Source organism: Grammomys surdaster, unplaced genomic scaffold (genome assembly GCF_004785775.1).
Source record: "Grammomys surdaster isolate TR1022 unplaced genomic scaffold, NIH_TR_1.0 136, whole genome shotgun sequence".
Lineage (NCBI taxonomy): Eukaryota > Metazoa > Chordata > Mammalia > Rodentia > Muridae > Grammomys > Grammomys surdaster.
In genome coordinates, this window is record NW_021604594.1 from 16,562,598 (window position 1) to 16,586,769 (window position 24,172).

The following is a 24,172-nucleotide window of genomic DNA, read 5'->3' on the forward strand; positions in this document are numbered from 1 at the left end:
TACTAGAACAAATGCAAGATATTTTGTATAAGTTCTCCCTGTATATAATTGTGCACACTGAAAAAGAAATAGTATTTTAAAATATTTTTCGTAAAATCTGAAGGCTTTACTTGCTTATGACCTAACAGGACAATGCCTGAACTAATTTGGTATGAGTCTAAGAATTAGAATTGCTAAACATGGATGAATTATCATATGAAGTGTGGTGTCCTACAGCAGTCAGCTGAAAGGACTTATTAGTGTACCCTCTCCCCCTTCTCAACCACCATAGAACTTCTTTAGCCCTGGTAATCACCTTCGGTATCATCATTGTCATGGCTTTCTGAGGCCTTCTCAATAAGATTCCCTGTCCCATTTTCCTGAACAGATCTTCCTCTCAACCCACTCTTCTGGTTTTTCTATATTCAGTATTCATGCTTTTCTGAGAGATGTTTTTGTCAAACAATTCTTATGCTAGAAGCTCTACACCCCCTTGAAGTAAGTTTGTGCTTCTTGCGAGGAAGCACATTCTGTGTCAAGCTAATGTGAAGATTGGAGTCTCCATGAAATAGTGATGATCAGATTGAGAACACACATCAAATTTTCGCCATCATTTGAGACTTACGCATTTGCGTGGCTACAAAGCCAAAAATAATTACATGTCCCTCTAAACTTCAGAAAGTACAGAAACCATTCTGGTAGATATTTTTCTCAATAGACAAATTCATTTTATAATACATTGCAAATCACGTACGTCAAGTCACACCTCAGGAAGTGTAGGCATAACTGCGATATATGGTGGTGATACTGTAAACTGTTGTTCTGCCAATATAGTACAATACCATTCATTAACATTTGATAATGGCATCGTCTGTACGCATGTACACAATTTAACAGAGAAAGAAAATGACCTGTGGTTTGCTGAGCATCTTGTACCTGAATTTGTCTAATGTAATACAAGAAGGAAGTGGTGAAATCTGTAATTTTTTAAAACTTATTTTAGATTTATTTATTTTATTGTATAAGCATCTCTTTTAAGCATCACCTGTCAACAGAATAAGCCCATGAGCTGAGGCAGGAAATAGGAGGTGGGACACTGGCAGAGAGGATTCTGGGAAATAGTGAGAGAATAAAGAGAGATTTCAGTGAGGAGCTGGGGAAGACACTAAGGAAGAAGTGAAGGAAGGAGTGGCCAGGACTGAAGGAGAGGTGACTAACCATATGGAAGTCATAGAGTAGTTTGGATGGGTAAAATAAGTTGCGAGCTGGTTGAGGAAAGAACATTTGATTTAGACATTGAATGGTAAATAATTAATCTCAGAATCTTTGTCATTGGGAACTAAGTGGCTGGGAGGAAAAATTGGATTAATTATTTTACATTATTATATGTGTTTAAGTGTTTCGTCTGCATGTACACATGTGCAGTAATGTGCACAGTCGACATCAGAAGAAGCTGTTGGATTTTCTGGGACTCGGGTTGTAGATGTTTGTGAACCACTGTGTAAGTTCTAGGAATTGAACTCAGTTCTTCTACATTATCAGCACAAGCCATCTCTCCAGCCCCAGAGCTTATATTTACATAGACATCAAGTAGGATCCCACAGCAAGAACTAACTCTACCTACAACAACCACTAGAATATTCTATTCTCATTCTTTAGTTGCCTTGTATTCTATAGTTGTGATTAAATGAACTTTATTCTGAGCCTCGTATACAACAGCAGTTCATTTCATCTTACAACTCTGTAGGCATGGCCAAAGTGAATTAAATGGAGAATTTGTAAATACTGAGTATTCTGTTCTATTGTTTATTTTTAATTCTAGACTTAGGTTGGTTCAGGCAGTATTGTGATTTAAGCTTGTCTTTTCCTGGTACATTTTCAATTTATGTCCCTCATATTTTTGTCCTTACCTCCATCCTAGTTTTTTTCTATTATTTTGAGTAATTCTTCTGAAGTGATTCCTTACTAAATTATGCCTTGCTCTGAGTGTACTACATTGCACCAACCCTCCCTCCATCCAAGTTTGTGACCTTGGTGCTGCCCTTCAATCGTCTTAGACACATAATCTATCACCTAATGGCATTGAATATTCATTTCAAATGATTCTTCATTTCTACTGAGTTTCTCTCCCCAATCTTATCTTGGACTTTTGATCCCATAAGCCCATAAGAGTTATTTTTCTTTGTAAAAACAAATTTGTCAACAAAACTCAAACTAATTATTTTCCAAATTCTAGTTCTCTGGCTCACTTTTTATCATCGCTGCTGTAAGTTTTGTGATAGACATTTCAATTTTTAAAAATTACTTGTAGCATATATTTTGGACCAAGCAAAAGAGAATTATTATGTATAACTGAATGTACTTAATATAAATATTTTGGTACATGAAATTCTGCAACTTACTTTTCCCAGACATACTTTTATTATGCATATAATTACTTCAGTCCATACTTGCATATATCAGATGAATTTGCTATACTTTACATAACATTCTTTTCTTTCTTCATTCATGTGTTATTTAAGTTTAGTCTTTTTCTGTTACAGTAACTTTAATAACCTTGTATGAATACCGTTGTACTTAGCATTTGTTATTTAAAACTTAATGGTGAGTTGCATGTTATGGATAGCTTTGGGTTTCACATTGCCTATACAGAGATTATGCTAATTCTCTATTATCTATATTTTTAACATCTCATATGACTTTATAAGCTCCCCCAATGTCGATGTACCTTATTCCCTAATCCTATCCCCACTCGTTATTTTATCATCCTGATTGGTGAATGATATGCCATTATAATTACTTTTATATTTTTTTTACTAGATTTAATAATGACTAATTTTTTGTACTGCTTTTGATGACTGTATTTCTTCTACCCAACTTTGCAATATATTTTTTATATTAGTTAAGGAAATTATCATCTCTTTCTGTGTAATATGTGCTGCAAATATCTTTTCTGCATGGAGACTAGGTAAACTCCTCAGGGTCAATGCTATAGCTTACATAGAATTAGAAATCAGGGTAGAGGGACTAGGGTGGTGATACATATACCTTTATTCCTAGCACTCAGGAGGCAGAGGCAGTTGAATCTCTGTGAGTTCAAGGCCACCTTAGTCTACAAAGGCAGTTCTATGATGTCCAAGACTATGATGTCCAAGACTGTTATAAAGAGAAACCCTTTCTTGAAAAAAAATCAGGGTAGACATGAAAGCCAAGATGGAGATGGTTAAAGCTATGACTAGAGGGCTCAGAACAAAAGGCCTTTTTGTTTGAGGTAGAAGTTCATAGAAAGAATTATACACTTCCAAGACAGGACTCTGAAACATCTCTGGCTTTTCTAACCAGCCCATAGAACTCACTGATTGGAAGGAGATTGAAAGATCAAGCAATTGAGAGCTATGATTTCAGAAAATCACCAGGTCTGTTAGACTCCTTGGGTCTTCCATTACATAGTTAGTGGCATTTTTTTTCGCCCCCGAACTACAATAGAAAATAAGCAGGCAGGTGTTTTCAGCCCTTCCCTTCTATTCCCAGGAGCATCTCCTGCAACTCTTGTCTGGTGAAAGGTAATGGATATAAGAGTTTCTCTCTTATTAGGGGCCATATGGTTGAATGAATTTGGAACTCACTATCTGCAAGGGCAGTGAGTCAGTAATGGCATTGGACTCATAGATTTAAACGTTCAAAGATACAGAAAGTCTTTGAGTTTATATCTTCGTCTCAGACTGAATACTAATCACACATGCTCAATGATATTGCCTTCTATACTTGGTATTAATGTGCCTTTCCTTTCAAACCTGTACCTTACTTAGACTTCCCCTTCAGGACAATTCTAGCTCAGGCCAGAATATTGTCACTCACTTGTCTATGAGTAGGTCATTTCTTTTCCTCAAAAAACAAACAAACAAACAAACAAACAAACAAAGACTATTAGACATATGAGCATCAAATTTTAGAGTTTTCTCAACTCTCACTATGCCTCTTACTATCACTCTAGTAAAAACACTCTCCATGGCTCACTGAGGCAGGCTCCATCCTGGCTGATGCCTGGCTACCTGTTCTCTCTCCTTACTCTCAATGCAGCATTTACAATGAGCTAGAAAGAACATGGGCTCCATAAGGGATTGATATATCCAGAGGGCTATAGAACTGATTGCTCTATACTCTGCAGTTGCTATGAGAGAGAACAAGGTCTACAAGAATCCATAAGGTGCCCTCACTGCTTAACTCCACTGTTGATCATTTCCTCTCATTAGCTCCCTTACCTTCAGCTATTCTCCCTCGTTGGTGGCATACTCCATAAATAGGCTTTGTGATAGCAACTCCTTATTCTATACTATGGTGACAATACAATTTCCAGGCAACAAATGTCTCAAATACCCACATTCTCATGTGTGCACCCTATCAATATCCCAATTTCCCACTATGCTTTGTAACATTTACCTGATTCACATTTTTAAAATGTTTTTAATAGTTTATTTCCTCATGTAAGAATATATAGTCCCTAAGGGGCAATGGCTTTTCTTTTTTTGTTCACTGCCTTTCCTAGGGCTAATCATAGCATCTAACAATTAGCATATTCAATAAAATTTATGAACCATATTAATAAATATACAAATGAATACTCTTGTCAATTCCCATTATGATAGAGATATGGGACAGACATCATTATCTGTTGTTTTATGTTTTCGTTGTTTTCAAATGAAACTTATTTATTTTTTCTTTTATTGAATATAGATTTTTTTCACACAGTGTATCCTGATTATAGTCTGAACTGTCTCTACTCCTCCCAGATCCTCCTACCTCTCTTCCCCTCCAGGTCCTCTCTCTTGCTGTCTCACCATTTTTACTGTAATCATAATTATAAAGCAGGTTACAGTTAATTTTTTTTTTAGATTTTTTAAAAAAAAACATGTATGTGTATGGGTATTTTGCTTGCATGTATGTTTATGTTCTATGTGTATGCTTGGTACTCCAGACCCTAGACCTGGAGCAATGTACAGCTGTTAACTGCTATGTAGGTGCTGAGAATTGAACCTGGTTGCTCTGAAAGAACAGTTGATGCTCTTAAATGCCTAGTCATCTCTTCAGCCTCAAACACAATTTCTTCTTACTAATATTGTGAAAATGAGTAGTATTGTATAGACATTGTGGTTGGGCCTTTATTTTGGCACCAAATCTGTAGATATTAACATTTATTTCTGCATAAACTTTTTCAAATAATGTCAAAGCCATTTGAAATGTGGGATTTGTAAGTAGATTAGTGTTAGGAAATTTGTGAAATTATATTTAGTTTTGGCCAGTAATGAGATCATTTGAATTGTTTAGATCTGTAGCTCTTAATAGTTATGACACCTCATGAATCCATTGTGAATCTTGTGAAATGTTTTATGTGTACTTTCATGTTACCTCAAAGCAGGATATGGAGTATTTTTTAGATGATAAATACCATACAGTAGACTTACTAAATAAACAAATTAGTCAGCAGAGCCTGAGGAAAAAATGAAAAAAAGTGATACAGAAAATGACAGGGTTCATATAAAGCCATGAACCTGAAAGCACTGTGGAGTCATTTGGAATGGACTCAAGTTCAGTTGTCAGGGTTCTTATTATCCAGGGCATTATAACGTTCAATGAGAGTAGACTAAATAAAATTCTTTATGATTTTTTGTGAGGTAGCTGTTGCCATTTTTACTGTAATTATAATAAAATTATAAAGCACACTATGGTAACATTTTTTGAAAAATAAAATGTAATTTTAGTGGTGTCCAACAAGAATCCCAGATAGTATTAGTGTCAGTCTAGAAAGGCAGATTGTGGTTAAAGAATAAAATTTCAAAAAGAGCATAAAAAGTATGCTAAATTTATGTTATTAACTTTATGTGGGCTAAGTGCACATGATTTAACAAATATTATTAGAGTAAATGGAAAATTAATTCTATACTAAATGCTTTTGGTGTCCACCTTACAATAGTAACAAAATACATTTCAATGGAGTTAAAAAGTTTAAAGTAAAAGCAAAATCATAAAAGAGAAGTACTATGCTCACTTCCTAAAACTTAGGACAGGGACAGCTCTCCCAGATAAAGTATTGAAGATAAAACCTATTCAAGGAAATACAAACTGCCACGATCACCCCCTACTCAAAACATCTATATGTCAAAAACATAAAAAATAAGCAGAAAATAGAAAAACCTTAATATATCTATTAAATGATTATATATATATATATACACATACATAGACAACAAACTAATATATTTTCATAGAAATATTACAAATTAATAGTGAAAATATGAGTGTCATAATAGATAAAAATCAAGCCAATTGTATAAAGTTATTTTATAAAGAAATGTGAATTTGGACAAACAAATGGAAATATTCTGCAGTCTCAATGCTGAGATTCCACCTCTTACCCATGAAAATGAATAAGATTAAAAAAAACCTCAAAGGACAGCATGTGTTGCAAGGATGTGGAGCAAGGGGAACACTCCTCCATTGTTGGCAAGAGAACAAACTTGTACAACCATTCTGCAAATCAATTTGGTAGTTTCTCAGAAAACTTCCAATATTTCTACCTCAAGATCCAGCTATACCACTCCTGGGCATATACCTAGAAGATGTTCCACCATCTCATAAGGTCACTTGCTCAACTATGTTCCTACTAGCTTTATTTGTAATATCTAAAAGCTGAAAACAACCTAGATGTTCCTCACCTGAAGAACGGATAAAGAGAATGTGGCTCATTTACACAATGGAATACTACGCAGTTATTAAAAACAAGGATATCATCAATTTTTCAGGCAAATGGGTAAAACTAGAAAATACCTTCCTGAGTGAGGTAGCCCAGATCCAAAAGGACATATGTAATATGTACTCATAAGTTGATATGAGTCATAAAGTACAGGATAACCTTGCTACAATTCACAGACCCAAAGAAGCCAAATAACAAGAAGGCCTCATGGGAGGCTGAATCTTTCTCAGAAGGGGGAATAAAATAGTTATAAGGGGGGAACTGGGTAGGGGAGGGGATGGGGAGAGTAGCAAGGGTCATGGGGTCGTGGAATCAGGTATTTAGGGGGAGTAGTGGGAAGAGAATTGAAATAGGAGGTGAGGAGGCATAAACCTAGGACAAGGGGTGTGGTAGGAAAGCCTCCTAATGTCTATGGATGTGACTCTAGATGAAACTCCAAGCAGTGGGAGATAAGGATCCTGAAGTGGCCACTTCTGTAGCCAGGCTTGACTTTCCGTGGAAGGTGGGAAAGGAGAGGAGATGAAGGGGATGGGTGTTATCCAGGGTATGGTTCCTCCTTTAAGGAGGAAACAGGGAGGGGAAATGGGTAAAGAGCTGCTAGAGGGGGGACTGGGAGAAAGGGGGCTGATATTAGGATATAAAATGAATAAATAAATAATTTTTAAAATAATTAAATAATATCAGAATCAGAGAATGAGATGCAATGGAAGTAAAACAATAATAGCTACTGTTGCCATTATATTGAGAATTTCATCTTGTCACCATATACTGTTGATGTAGTCACTATTAGTTCAAAGTATCAAGAAATTGATTTAACATTATGCACAAAAGGTTCAAAAAGTACATCAATTTGAGCAAGTTGTAATTTTACAGACCCATTTTTTAATTATGTAAAAACCAGTGTAATTTATGGCACCCATTTTTTTCTTCTGCTTCAATTAATAAAATGTTTAATTTGTTTGGAAAAAGGAGACACGAGCAACATGATTGTCAGCAGTCAGCATGGATGCCTGAGATCACAAGTTATTTAAATAATTTTCTATTTGTACGGTTAGGTTTTAACCAGAAGCCCTGGTTGGACACTGCACTCTAAGGGCAGCTGGTTTAGAACCACAGTGTGCTTCATGAATACATTAAATCTATGGCAGCTAAGAATAAGCAGATGTTAGTAAGTACAATGAATTCAGCAAAATCACTGAACACATGCGTATCCCTTCCTGTCAGTGCTAGCCTCTCTAACATTTCCTTTCCCCTCTTACTTTCTATAAAGATCCACCATGATACAATGCGGCAGCAATGTCTCTGGACTCTGAAAGCTGTAAGACTTGAATTCCATTTCTACCAAATATAGTAATGCAATGCATTAAGACTCTCTTATTAGTTATACCCCCATAATTTGTGGGTACTTATTTTTCTATTAGCATAGTGGAAAACTAAAACAGAGACTTTGAAAATAAAACAATTCAGGGTACACTGCCTAACATTAGGTGTAAAAACAGATTCAGATTTTTGATAATGTAATGCAAATGGCATCATGAAGAAATTCAAACTTAGTATTCATTCAGAAGATACTTTATATTCTGTAATTACTGAGGTTAAAAAAATTGTTGTGATCAAAACCACACAATATACATAAACAAATTTTGGTAAGTTCAAAAATTTTGGTCTGAGGTCTGGAGAGTCTCTTTGGCTATTACTGCTCTGGCAAGCACTCACGTTTGGTTCCCGGTTCCCACATTGGACATTCACAACTGCCTGTAACTCCAGCTTCATGCCATCCAATAATCACTTCTGGCCTCCACAGAACCCTTCACACACCACACACACACACACACACACACACACACACACACACACACACACACACACCATTAAAACAAAATACAGCTTAAAAACGCAAAGTAATTCATGTTTCAGGACGCATAAGCTTATTCTGTGATTTTTCCCCTCATTTCTTTTATGTGTCAGAACAAGGATAACAGTACGTTTCTACATGTTTCATAATGCCAAGTAAGATAACGTGTAACATCTGAAAAGAAAATACCATCTTTCAAAAGGTTCTGATATACAATGGTTTGGTAAACCATTAAATGAATTTGTTAAATAGATAGGATAGAATTTATTAGTGGAGTGGGATGGAGGAAGCAGTAACAGGAGGATCATCAGGTGGAGAGGGGGTGGGCAATGGGTTGAGGGAAGGAATGGGAGGAGAGGCAGCTAGATTGAGGAGCATTTGAAGGGTATTTTGGAAACCTGGTGCAGTAGAAACTTCCTTAAAACATATGAAAGTAATCCTAATGAAATTTCCAAATGATGGGAAAGACAGTATCCTTACTGGCCATCTCTTGTCACCAAATAAAGTTTCAAGTTTGGGAATGGAATTACATCTAACAGATGTTGCTGGCCAAAGGGGTCTCATGGAAATTCCCAAGCAGCCCAGGTTGTTACAAGAACATTAGGTCGTTCTCCAAAAATTTACAGCAAGGCTTCATTGTAGAAGATAGCTTTGTATTTTTATGGTAGTTCTGCAAGTGTGCACTAGTGAGTTTCTGATTCTTGTGCCCTCTATAGGGGCTCCTTTCCTTTTACTGGTTTACCTTGTCCAACTTCCCTATGTTTGTTTTGTTTTGTCTTGATTCTGAAGCTCCCTTCTCCCCTCCCTATTCCTTCTTTCATTCAATTCCATCCCTCTACCTGCCTGTTATGACAATTTTATTCCCCCTTCTAAGTGAGATTCAAGCATGCCCGCTTGGGCCTAGCTTCTTTGGGTCTGTAGAGTGTAGTATGGGTATCCTGCATTTTATGGTTAATATGCACTGTAAGTAAGTACACACCATGCTGGTTCTTTTGAGACTAGGCTACCTCACTCAGGGGGACATTTTCTGGTTCCATCCATTTGTCAGAAAAATTCATGATGTTTTTGTTTTAATAGCTGGGTGGTATTCCATTGTGTAGATGTACCACATTTTCTTTATCCATCCTTCACTTGAGGGACATCTAGGTTGTTGCTGGTTTCCAGCTATTATGAAAAAAAACTGCTACGAACATAGTTGAGCAACTGTATTTGTAGGATAGTTGAGCATCTTTTGGATATATGGCCAGAAATGGTATAGGAGGGTCTTGAGGAAGAACAACTTCCCAGTTTTCTGAGAAACCAGCAAATTTATTTCCAAACTGGTTGTACAAGATTGCACCCCCACCGGCAATGACGAGAAACTGGAAGGAGTAGAGGGAAGAAATTAGAATCAGGATACATTATACAGGAACAGAAGCTGTTTTCCAATAAGGGGTGAGAATCTCCCTAAAATAGATTGAAAAGTAAAATGTGTTGACTATTTCCTAGCTTCAGCAAGATTTTAATTTGTGTAGTAAACCATTGTAGAGAGTAGTACCATGTGTTATAGAAACATAACTAGTGCAACAGCATACACACATGAGATAATGAAGAACAATTAAGTGACAAATAATAGAACAATTGGACTTCTGAGACAACAGGAGTAATTAAGGTATTTTAGAGAAGAAAATAAGTCTTGATGAATACAAATACCCATTCAGTTTGCTTGAAGGAAGGTAGGAGCCCCAGGGAGATGCTAAAGTGCTCAGTAAGAAGCATGAAGACTTGAATCCAAGAACACAGCTCTGGGAAGATGGAGACCAAGGAATCCCTGGGGATTTGATGGTCAGGCAGCAAACGGATGAACTGGTGAGCTTCAGCTAACCTTCTCAAAAATCAAGACAGATACCTGAGGAATGAGAGTTCAGTATTATTCTTGCCTTCACATTCACACAAATACACATATACTACAGATACAGAGACAACACACACACACACACACACACACACACACACACACACACACGCACATATAGAGACTTCTCCAAATGTAAATTTTTTTTTACAAAAGAAGCTAAGAGTACAAAATGTTTAAATACAATTTAGCTAATGCAGAACCAAGTTTTCTCATTAAAATTTAATAAAGTATTCTTTCTATGGGTAAATGAATCCACTTGTGACAGCTTTATTTTTTCCACATTTGTTTTTTATGTTTTATTTCTATAATGATATGCGTGTTAAATTCCAAATATACAAGTAGAATAATACAGAAAGATCTGTAAGCTTCGTACTTATTTTGAATACATTTATTAATATCCTGGTGTGATTACTACATGGTGTCTTGATCAATGTTACTGCTATTATCTGGTTCTTTGTTTTGATCAAGTTTGAATGTGTAGTTGAGGACATCTGTGAATATAGATTTATTGTTGTTGTTGTCTTGTACCGAATGCCCCCAAAAGACTCTCTGAGTTTGGTCTTCACTGCTTACTGGAACAAGAAAGGATTAAAGGATTTTGTTCAAAACAAAGTGTCTCCTACAAATTGGAAAACTCTTGCAAAGAAATTTTTAGAAAGTTGAAATATAATAAAAACACAGAGGAAAAGTACATAGCTTTGTTGGGGCTTAAAGAGAGTATGTATGTGTCTGAACACAAGCGATTCCAAGGAAGAGCACACTGGCCAGGAACTTACATTCTGCTGGTGTAGGTATGACACTCCTCAAGCATGATCACTATTTTCTCCTCTCAGGAGAGAATTGTGTTCCCTGACATCCACAACAACAGACTAACACTGTGTACACTCATTGGCACTGATTATAACTTCTTAGCTTGTGTTTATACTTACACTTATATTTACCATTTAGAAGGATTGCAATAAGCCTCTGTTTCCATTATTATATGTTTCTCCATTTATTGCAACTAAATTTTGAAGTATTTATGTAAAAAAACTCATGCAAAAATGACTTCAAAATTTAGTTGCAATAAATGGATATTTGAAGTTTTTGAAGCTTTAGTGTACACCTTGTTGAGAACTTAGAAATCTTTTTTTTTTTTGGAGCATGTGTATTTTTTTTGTAGTGAGTAACTTAGCCAAACACTTTTCCAAAGTATATACACAAATAGTAGATACCGTGGTGGGTATGCAATTATTATATTTGTGTTTAATTAGGCAATTTATTGTATTTAATTAGAAAATATCCAAGCACTAATTTAAAACAGCTAAAGAGAATGAGCACCCTCCCTCAAGGATACTTGGAGAACCTCCTTTGTGAAGCGCCTGGTCAACTGCTTGTCTAGTTAACAAAGTGAATTTCATATCAGTTCTGAATATGGCGTTAAACTCACTTCGGTTTGCATAGAACCATTACTGCACTAAGAATTCTGCTATTAGCTTATTTTGATAATGCAAAATGAATGTCTGCTTGCTGTATCTCTATTCCTTAACATATGTCTCTTCAAATATTTTGTATGCCGGTATGGACTATGAGTTCTGAGTCAGAACCAACACAATGTCTTAGGAAATATAAAAACAAGGAAAGAGGAACATCACAAAGCCAAACTGCCTATCCAAATAAGCCCTTAAATCTAGAGAGACGAAATTACTGGCATCCGTCTGCATTCCATTCTACTTACTGTGAAGAGGCAAATGGAAGCTTTCAGCATGGTTTTAGAGAATAAGGACACTATTTTCTTGCTTATCTAAGTATAATATAAATGAATTTCTGATACCACTGTGGCAGTAACCCTAAAGCCTGTTGCAGGAAGCTCATTACTAGAGCTAAAAGAACAGCTTGTCACATCTGGAAGTCCACTGCAGGGAATAACACTCTCTTTTCAGCATCATTTCATTTTTTTTTTTAACTTGAGGGTAAGACTGGAGAGAATGAAATCCCCATGCTGGCTAAAAGAAGAGGAATTTGGCCAGATTCCACGATCATTAAACTGGTCAACTGACTCTAAGACATTAACAGCTGGTGTTGTAATCACTAATGAGATAGTCAGTTTCTATAATCTGGGAGATAGACCAAAAAACATGGGCTTGATATTCCTTTCATTGTAAATCTGTTCACCAGAGAAGAGCAATCCTTCTATCGTAGTACCGACACTCTGTGGGCTGCTGATAACCTGTGGCAGGGGAAGAGCATTGTGCTATCAGCAAGACACATATGTATAGAGGAAAGCGTCAGTTTAGTCAGGCTGCTATTAGCAAAACAGAAAAAAATGCAGACCCAAGAAAGGCTTTAAACACTCTAATATTCAGGCCCAGATGAATCCCAACAGAGAAATGCATAAATAGGAAGAATAGCTACCTCATGAAAACATTTGGAAGGTGGTTCTTTAAATAATTTGCAAGCCACATGGCATCATTGTAGTTTTTCAAACCACATGTCCCTGTGTTCCTGAAATTAATGTCCTTGTTGATAAATATTCTGTTGGATGTGCATGTGCAATGCAGTTCACTGTCATTATTTGGTAGTCATGATTTTTACTAGATATAATTGCTTGATAGGCACAGTCGGCTTGCCATGGCTAGAATCAGAGAGGGGTGTAAAGCAATAGGCAATACAAGAAATTATTCTATTTCAGTTGCATCAAAGGCAGAGGCGCTTTCCAGTGAACGAGAAACAGTGAATAATGGAGAGGGTGGTTTTTAAATGGGGAGAGGGGTAGGAAGGTAGAGAAGAGAAGACAAATTAAGAGAGGGATAATGTACCTTAATCATTTTTGAAAAAGCCGTATGGAAGCCTACTATTTTATGAGCATATATATCCCAAAGACCTACAGAAATTAATGAAAATGAGTTTAATCAAAGTTATTTCAATATAAAACTGATTTTATTTAGCAAGGACCTAACTTCCTTGCAACCACCGACTGCATATTGTCATGTTCTTGCTGTCTAGTTTCTATAAATTCGGGATATGCCATGTAGGTTGCTGTAGGAAAAGAAGTCATTGTAGTCTAACCCCAGGAGTGAATTGCGACAGCTACAATGTTGACCAACCTTGACAGATATGCCCATGGGTGCAACAGTGGTATAAAATCTTTAAGGTAATCAACTACTATATACTTTAACTTAAGACAAGCTACACAGGAGAAAACATACCCAGTACTGCTAATCTGGCCAGAAATCCATGGTCAGAGAGCTCACGGGCCCAAAAACTGAACCTGTTACTATTATTCTATCAAATGTACATGACATCAACCTGACAGTATCTCTTTACTGTAGTTCTCATACTTCATCAGAAAAGTTTCTTTAAGTAGTGTATGGCAATTAATGTAGAAACTCCCAATTAGTCAATGTGCAGAAATTAAATGTCAGTGGAGTGCTCAGCCACAAATGGGTTATCTGTATCACAGTCGCACACACTGGGGTGCAGGAACCATTACAAAAATCATAAGAGCCAGAGGATGAGAACGAAGTATCGTTTCCTGGACATAACCATGCTGAGGCACTCATGACCACTCATGACCTCACAGCGATTGTGCTTGTTAGCACAACACTGCACAAGATCAAAGCCAATCAACTTTCCAGCAGAGAGGTGGAAATGCACTACAGGTCTCCATCTCTAACTGAAAAGTGAGGGACAGTTTGCTGTTTCTGAGGGACAGGAATTGAGTTTTGTTTAAAGGTTATACATACACAGTGGACAGACTCAGACCCAGAATTGTATGAGTACTACAATTTGTAGTCAATGCATTATTAAAAAAAATAATAGAGCCCAAAGGTGGGGAGGTCAGAACGTGAATGTGGACATGTCAGGGGAAGGAGTGGTGAGGAGTGTGAATATGCTCAAAGTACATTGTATCCCTAGTGGATTAATAAAAGTATTAAAAATAAAGACAAAAATCTAGAGAGAATGTAAGGAAAATTATAAATTGGTAACCAAATTAAGCGACAATTGAAAAGGTATGAGTGTAGTGACTATTTGCAACTTACATCAGCAGATATAAGACATAATACCTGTTAAGAGAGTATGAACCCCACTGCAGCACATAAAACATCATACTGAAATTAATCATTTACTCAGTACCCTCCCTAGGAGAGTTTGTTTTGGACTAGGACATATTTTCAAGTTATACTGTAATGTTAGTGCTCAGTCCATGCTCTTGAATGCTAACAAATGAAAAAAAAAAAAACCTTAGCAACTATTAACTAGAATAGAATAGTTAGAATGCCATATTTTAAAAATATTTTATCGGACAAAATATTTTCCAAAAAATAGAATCTAATACTTCTCTCATTGCGCTGTTGGTAGGATGAATGGAAGAGGATAACACAGCTTATAACAGAGATTGAGGATATTATAATTCCCTTACACCATGGCTCTCCATAATAAAGAATTTAGTGAACTTCTTTCTATCAATACCTCCATAGATGTATTCTCTAACTTTGAAGAATCCTCCCTTCCTATACAGCCTGGCATCAGCATGAGCAAGAAGCTTTGAGAACTCTATTTTCTTCATTGGAGACAATAAGCAGACCCTCTGTTCTATTTAGTAAAAAACCACCACTCTCTCATGACACACCATACAGAAACTGAGAATAATGTTAATCTGCTTAAATGAAACTGAAGGAACTGACATGCAATAAAATTTGCACAACAAAAATCTGAAAATACTGATGCAGATGCTGACCCAGTTACAGTGTACAAATCTACAGAGAGGTTGAACATGGATAATATAGGTCTTTCTTCTAATGTGAACTTACATACAGTTTCCTGATGGGCCTAAGCTGACTCATTTCTCAGAGGCCCAAGGTTGGGAAGTCATGTAATATAATTGGAGTTTGCCTGGTTCCTAAGGCCAAATAAAGGGTAATGATGCAGATAACTGCCTAGATATAGAAGGGAAGTCAATGGAGGGAATATAGATTCTTTACCATCACCAACACTGTATGTCCTTCCTATGGCCAATGTATGGCGCATACACAGTAACAGGTTCTCAACACCAAGATCTGGTCTTCATAATCAAGAGCAATGACCTTGCCTATAAACCATGACTCTAATGCTATTTTTCTTAATATAAGCTTAAACACAGCCATGCTTTAAAAGGTGCCTTTGCAAAGGTCTAGTTTTGGTGAATTATAGTACTAATCTGACTGCAAAAAAATGAAAAAAGAGTGTTGAAGAACTTATTTGATATTTTTTATTTAAAAATAGTATTTGAGATAATTAATTTCACTTGTCAATTTTGATAGGTTAATTTTAATTAAAATATCAAAACCCACCACTTATCAATCATCACCAAACATATAAGAAAAGACTAAGGGCTTCAAAGACAACACAGCAAAACTGATTTCGTTTTTTCCATGTAGGAATTGATTTTCAACCAAAATTATGAAGTAATCAAACAAACAAAATCAGATGCTTGTACTTTAGGAGTGGAAGAGAGAGATGAAAGATATAGCAGGATATTTATTCTGCTACACTGTATTCACAGTGGAGCTCAGTGATTAGGTAGGAGAAGAGGAGGTGGAGGTGGGAGAAGAAGAAAGGAAGGGGAGGGGAGAAAAATAGAAAGGGGAGGAGAGAGGGAGCAGCCATTGGAGAACCACAGATGGGTCGAAAGCTGTCGTGTGTAGCAACTTCTATCAAAAGGTTAGATACTGGGTAACAACTCTAATTGTGTGGGCATCTTGTTAAATGAGCATTTCTAAATATATAAATCCTTTAGATAATCATTAAGCTTTAAGAGTCTCATTTCTAGCGAGTACTGGGAGGATGGCAGATATTGTCTGAAGTTCAGCTGAGCTTTTTGGATACAGCGTGGTGGATTGGCAGAGCCATACCCCATGCTGGTGTCTTGTGGGTCTAGTTGTGGCACGCTTAGCCTCTGGCCTCTTCTAGTTGTGGCATGTATGGCTTCTGGCTGCTTCTAGTGCAGATCATGGTGGCAAGAGCTAAGAAGAGCTGCCCTGCAGATTAGATATCTGGCCCTTGCCACGGCATTTTCTACATACCACTTCTACAGAAAGAAGCAAAAATGATGACTTTTTTTTTTAAAAGGATAACTCGGCTAAACTACTGTTTCTGCTGCCTTGACAGTCTGGCCAACTACAGGAGTATATATAAACCGTGTCTGTTTCTCTGTCTCTCTCCCTCTCTTTCTCTTTCTCCAGTATTTAACCATGTACATTTGGTTGTCCTAGAACTCACAATGTAGATAAGGCTGGATTTGGACTCATAGTGATCCCCTTAGCTCTGGCTCTCTCTTGTTAGGATTAAAGACTTAGGCCAACCTACCAGCTCCTTTTCATAATTTTGATGTCTTTAACTCAGCAGTAAGCAAGCCTAATTGAATATCAGGTCCCCCTACAAAAACATTTTTAAAAGAACCATTTGTTCAAATTGTTAAGATTAAAGATTTCTTGGGAACAAAGTAGGGCATTAGAAATGGTGGACATAGTTTCTGTATCCAGGAGGCTGTGGTGGAGGAGGATTGTTCTGAGCTTGAAGCCAACCTGCGCTACTTGGTGATTTCTAGGCCAGCCTGGAGTAAATTAAAAAAAAATGTCTAAAAAACAAAACAAAAAAAAAACCAAAAATAAACTAGACAAACAAACAAAATGAAACAAACAAACAAACAAAAAGAAACAAACACAGCCCTACACATTGAACAATGAGTTCTGCTGCCCAGTTTGGCTGAGAAGCTCGTTTAGCTCTTAGGCAAAATCGAAGAAGAACAAAATGACTGTTAAAGTGACACTTTCTATTTATCAAATTTCAGCTAAGGAAAGGATAGGAAAGGGGTGCAGAAGCCTAATTTGAAGTGATATGGCTAAACCAATTCAGTGCAGGGAATACAGCCATAGCACAGAAAAGCAAACCCAATTCAGTCTCCGTACAGTTATTAATAGGTAGAAGAAGTCAGTAAGCAACTGGGCAACATAAAGCCAGATTAGAGTCCTGCCACTGCATTCTGTCTGTGGGCAAGCTCTGTCAAAACCCTTCAGTGCTTCAGCCTATTACCACAAATGTATCACCATCTGTCCTCTTTGTAAGTCCTCTTTGTGTGTCCTCTTTTGTGGATGAAAGGAAATGCTTCCCACTATATTATTAGGTTTTCTATTATACACATCCCCATCTCTGGATTGAATGTCAGAATTTTGCAAGAAAAAAAAAGCAGAATATATGTCCTCTAAATGTTCGTACCACTCTCAGTACTTGTTAGCATCCCATCCTGGACACCACTGACTTCCAACCTCTGAGTTCCCGCCTTGAATATGATTAAATAAGAGAAATGATGATGTCAAAGCCCACGAGTACACCTGCAGTCCCACCTGGGCTATTCTTGTTTCTTCACCATCATTAGGACAACTGCAGGGATTTTTAAAGGGAACCACTATTATAGTATCTGATTTCATTTGCTCTATTCTCTGGAGAAAATACATATATCAGAGACTGATGATATCTGTGCTTGATTTCCAAAGATAGATTTTCGTGTCTTTTTTCTACTAGAAAGTTTCACAGGATGTGGGTACATGCATGGATCAGTAGGTAAAGGATCTCAGTTAAATACCTAGTAGGCGGTAAAAAGCATACTTCACACAGTGTGCACCAGCAATCCCAGAGCAGAGAACACAGAACCAGAAGTTCCGTACATTTGCTTTCTAGCCAGTTTAGCTGAATCAGGGAATTCCAAGTCTAGTGAGAGACCCTGACTCAAAACATAATCTTAAGAGCAATAAAATAAAATAAAATAAAATAAAATAAAATAAAATACCACACAAGCGTGTACACCTACCTGTGCAAACACATGAACACATATACACATACATACATTCATACATACATACATACATACATACATACTACAAGCATATATACACACAGACACAGACACACACACACACACACACACACACAGAGAGAGAGAGAGAGAGAGAGAGAGAGAGAGAGAGAGAGAGAGAGAGAGAGAGAAGTCTCCAAGAAATTTACTTAGAATATAATGATGCAATTAGGGAAAATATTGGCCTAATGTCTTTTATTCATGATTTTTGGGACAATTTAAATACATTTTCTTATTAGCTATGTAGTGTATGTAGTGTTAATGCCTTCTATGCAGTTCTGAGTGATCTACAGCCTTAAGACAGCCTACTAGCACCATTGCATTCTGGGTTACTCTTGGAGAATGTTAGAACTTTTGCCTCACAGTTTTAAAAGTTGTGACTTGGAAATAATTCTACTTCATTAAAATGTCTTGGGTTTGTTCCAGAGACCCTAAGGAAGATGACATCTGAGTTGTCTCTAATAGGACTTGATGCTTTGAGTGTTTAGAGGCATACAATGGTGACGCTCATAGGTTTGGAGAAGGCTAGACACTAATAATGGAAAAAAATAGTCATGCCAGTTGCTGAGCATTTTTGGTAGATAATAATAAATCTCTGAATAAAATCATCCAGGGCAGAGCAATTTTCACTGCTTCATTTATTCAGGGTCTTAATGTAATAATTTTTGAAGGACAACTTGACTAGTTAAGTGTCTAATAGGGTTAGAAGGGCAGAGTTTCTGTTTATTCACTAGGAAACATCTTACCTGACTTCACTTCACATTTTTCAGTAAATTACTATGGGGAAGCTCAGTTAATTTGACTAATTAAGAATGTTCTTAAATGAAGTAACCTTAGCATGCTACTCGATATCTCTTCCAAAACATTGCATGACCTGTGGGAAATTAATTTGAATGTTTCTAATCCCTGAAGTCATATTCTGTACAAAAAAAAAAATACCAGATATGTTTGAGACAAGATTGAGCTTTAAGGAAGGATGTCAATTAGGAACAGAAGCACGTGTGTCGTAAGAGGAAGTATGCAAGAGAGTTTGAAATATCAGTCAATACATGTGTATTGATTAATTGAAATCCATTGAAAGCATATTCTTTACGGTGTGTGAGTGTGTGTGTGTGTGTGTGTGTGAGTGTATGTGTGTGTACACTTATGTGCATGTGTGAGCAAAGGGCACCTGTCCATTTCTATGCACATGTATGTGTGTAGAAGCCAGGGATTAACCAGTTAACTTAAGGTCTGATTCCTTAGGAGCTGTCTACCATGTGTTCTGAGACAGGGTTTCTCACATGGATCTGGCACACCCAGATTAAGTGAGGGGGAGAAGCCAGACAGACTCCAGGTTCTTCAGGTCTCTTCCCCTTTTCACGGTTGAGATTATAAGAACAAATCAATATGGCTAGCTGACTGTGTGAGTTGGGTCTTGAACTCAGGTTTGCAAGCTTTGGGTCCTTTATAGACTGAATTATCTTCCCAACCTGAAAACTTCTTTTTTTTTCTAATTATTTTATTTTTGTAATCAATTACATCATTTTCTCTTCCCATTCTTTTCTACATTCTCCCATACACTATTCCTTCCTCTCTTTCAAATTCATGACTTATCTTTTTATGTATACACACTCTCTCACTCAGTCTCTCTGTATTCTCTGTCTCTCTGTTTCTGTCTCTCTCTCCCTCTCTCTCTATCTCTCTCTCTCTCTGTCTCTCTGTCTCTCTGTCTCTCTCTCTGTCTCTCTCTCTCTCTCTCTCTCTCTCTCACACACACACACACACAAACACACACTCACTCACATACACAGTCCTAAGAAAAACCTGCTCAATCTGCAAAAAATAACTTATTTATGTTTTCAGCAGTAACTATTTGTTTCTGAATAACTAATTGGTGTGTTTTTTTTCCCAAGGAAGACTGACTATTCATCCTATACTCAGCATCCCTTTGTTGCTTTTAATTCATTGTGTAAGGTTGAGGTTTCATTGGCATTCTCCAGTCCACATTAGCATGTCCATTGACATCTTCTTGCTTAACTTATGTTTAGGAAATGTTTATGTTTAGAAATGAAAAATTATGCTATAGCTTCTGCCATTTCTAGGAGACAGAATCTCAGGAATCTCACAGAAAACTCCTCTGTCTTTTATAATCTTTCCATTCCTGCTTCTACAATATCCTTGAGGCTTAGGTGCAGGATTCAGAGTATAGATGTATCAGTTGGGACTGGACTTTACATCAACTCTTCATTTTGATTGGTTGTGATCTTCCAGAATGATCTTTGTCTGTTACAAATAAAAGTTTTGTTGATGAGGAATAAGAACTACACTTCTATGTGGGTATAAGGATAAATATCTATAATGTCTTTAAGGATTATAGTGGTTTAGTAAAATGTCATTTGTAGGTCTTCTCCAAGATTCATGACTTCATTAGCCATGAGTATTTGGGTAGGTTTCTAGTACCAGGCATTGATGTTTTGTTGTACAGTACATAGAGTTGTTGGTTACTAACAAGATAGATATACCATTACTGCACTTTCTGGGTTATCGTGTTGTGGTGGTTGTTGTTATTTATAGGTGCCATAGTTGTATAGGAATGTTTTTGTTTCCCTCTGGAATGTTGCATGGCACCTTTTGGTCATGAAAGCAGTTCACAGGGAAGAAAAGAAGGTAATCTATAATGCATGAGGAGGAAGTAGATAAGTTCAGAAGGAGTGTTAGTAAACAAAAAGAGTAAAGATATCTGAAAACATCATAGGAAATCAACCTGTTAACTATCTACTTAAAATTATAGGTAGCTCTGCATACAAATTTAAGTATAGAGCTTAAAGAAAACTTTCCCATATGGGCTGGCAATGATCTCTCCAAAAACTGCAGATGATCTAACAAAAATCCTAACACCATAACACCAAAAGGCAGATGAGAAGCCATCTTTTAATTATTGGTCAGGACTGTCTAGGAGACTCTTAAATAATTTAAGCAGGGGCTGGTGAGATGGCTCAGTGGTTAAGAGCACTGACTGTTCTTCCAGAGATCCAGAGTTCAATTCCCAGCAACCATATTATGGCTCACAAGCACCTGTAATGGGATCTGATGCCCTCTACTGGTCTATCTGAAGACAGCTACAGTGTACTCACATACATGAAACAAATAAAAAATAAATTAAAAAGAACTTTAAAAAAATAAGAATTTAAGTAATTGCTGTTGCCCTTAGGTACATACCTGTTGAAGGCAATCCCTATTGCTGAATATGCTATGTAATTAAGACTCAGGCCAAGAGGCCTCTGGGTATCAGCTCCTCCAACTTTTAGTCACATTGTTCTACCACTATACCCAGATGATCATTACCAAAGTAAAACTAAGGATGCTTGGTTTTAACTCACCTGTATGTCATTAGTAATCTGGTCTCATCCATCTGTTCTACATATAGATTGCCTTAGGTACAAAGAAGACAGTCTTCAATATAATTATTACATATTAAAATATAGACCTACTTATATTATAGGTATTTTATGTAGATAGAAAACAGTTTGATTTATTTTGACATTTTCAGATAGAGAACAATCTAGGTGCTTTCGACTTAATAGTTTACCCTTCATAAAAGCCTGTCTTTGTACCAAGCATTTCTTAGATATTTTGGTTAGTGGGTAGGATGCAGGACATGACAGTATTTATCCCAACATCTAAGACAGAAAAAAAGAGGTTTCATTGTTATTTCTTGAAGTTATTAAGATTTCTTATTCAGTTATACTATAGATCATTTTCACAGCTGTTTATTATAAGCAGTAGCTACATATTAAAATAGTGTGCTCAGTTTATAGGGACAAGAGAATGGCAAGGATATTGACATGTGATATGTCATGTGATGGACATATATGTTAAGCCCTGTGTTATTGAAGACCTGGAGGAGAGTTGGAAGAAGTCAACAGCAAGATACATTTACTCTCTCCACCACTTCTTCTTTAAGCTGTGATATAAACACAGCTACATCTTGCAAGGTGACAAAGCATCAAGAGGTGTGAATACAGTGATGATGACATCATTTTCTTTACCCCTTACTCCCAACACATAATGCATGGACAATCCTGGAGCAAGTGGCTTTGCTCTAAAGATATTCACACAACCTTATAGAGAAGGAGAAAGGAAAGTGAGCCAGGGCAGATGACCAAGTGCAAATAACAGTACATCTCCAACCACTCATCCTGCTGATAGCTTGTAGAAGAATGCCTCATTCAAGTCACTGAGTGGACCTGTAACTTTTTGCTAGCATCGCCGTCCTGAAATTTATTTATTTATTTTAAAAATATGATATTCTCATAAGTCTACTAAACCTGTATTCCTTAAAATTCTCCTTAGCTTGTGTCTTTTCAGTTCATAATTGAGATCAGCAATTAACCAGTTTAGTCAATCAGAGAAGTCTAATCAAGTTTTCAAAGTGTACTGTTTTAATTGTAGAGGCTTATTTCTCCATATACAATATTTATGCGATCAACAAGTTATTTTCAGGGTAAATTTTATATGTATTAGTTCTTAAAAATAAGAAGGAAAAAGACATGTTCATTACAAAACCTATGAATAGTTTTGGGATAAGCAAGAGTTTTACTGTCAGTAATAAAAAAGCCTTATTCACAACTTGCAATGTCTTGTGAAATAAAAACTAGATTCCTGGGCCCTTACAGACCCTCCTAAATGAGAAGTTTGAGAATGAGAGTCCAAACTTCTTTATTGTGTGACACGTACACCATTTGTTTTATTAAAATATACTCAATACTGAAACTGTAAGATTTAATGTGACAGTCCACAGCTTCAAGTCAGAATGCCAGCTGTATCAGTATGTATGCTCATAAGTTCATTAAGTTGTATAGAGTTTGGGTCTGGTTAATTTTGGTGTGTGATGTTTTGATTTATATGCAAATTTTTAAAACAATATAATTCTGGATATAAGGTTCTGGATTTAAGAATGATAGTAATAGACCAATTCTCATTAGGCATCCCCGCTGAAAGCCATTTTGTTTTTCAGGACTCTTTGCAAGGGTAGCTGGGGTGAATTTGCACCAAGGTAGCAGCTGTAGTAGCTGCAGTTCCTTCTCTGATTCCACGATGTTGCCCTTGGATAAAAACACACTAAGCCGTCTCCAAGTTCGAAGCATTCAGCAAGTGGTGGCAAGGCAGAGCAATCAGAAGAGGACACCTAATTTCCATAATAAATATGGAAATGCTATATTAGCAGGCGGAGGCATCTTCTTTGTATCTACATGGACATATACAGCCACACAAATTGGAATAGAGTGGAACCTGTCCCCTGTTGGCAGAGTCACCCCACAGGAATGGCGAGATCAGTAGTCACGTCAGCTGGTACAATAATCAAGGAATTGCTTCAAAACTAACTCATAAGTGAATGCCAAGTCAAAGAATCATGTACTCATTAAACTGTGGCAGACTGAAAAACTAATAAAGAAATAAAGTACTTGAAACCTTCAAAAACATAAAAGAATGATAGTAATATTTTGTTTCCCTCTGGTTCATCCTCTGGAGATAGACATTTTCCAGTGGATGAGATAATTAAGCCTACCAATTGCATATTTTAAAGTCTATGTCAGAGGCTGTTTGGAGCCAGACACTGTTAGTTTGTAAAGATGTATTTCCGAAAGCCATGATATTCACACATACAAGACAGGGCTGTGAGCTGTGTGATAATCTTGTTAAACAGATGTAAAGCTGGTCGAGCCACTTTATATAGAGAGTGAGGCGGGTGGATCATCATCACGCTGGAAGGGAGACCCTACTGGCATGCCCAGTAGCTCTGCACCCGGTCGTGTACTGATAAACATTATTATG

The 24,172-nt window shown here is 36.8% G+C and overlaps 1 pseudogene; it reads left to right on the plus strand.

Annotated features, from left to right (window-relative positions):
* Nucleotides 1-23,677, plus strand: part of LOC114617323 — a 77,424-nt pseudogene extending 53,747 nt beyond the window's left edge.
* Nucleotides 23,678-24,172: the final 495 nt, after the last annotated feature.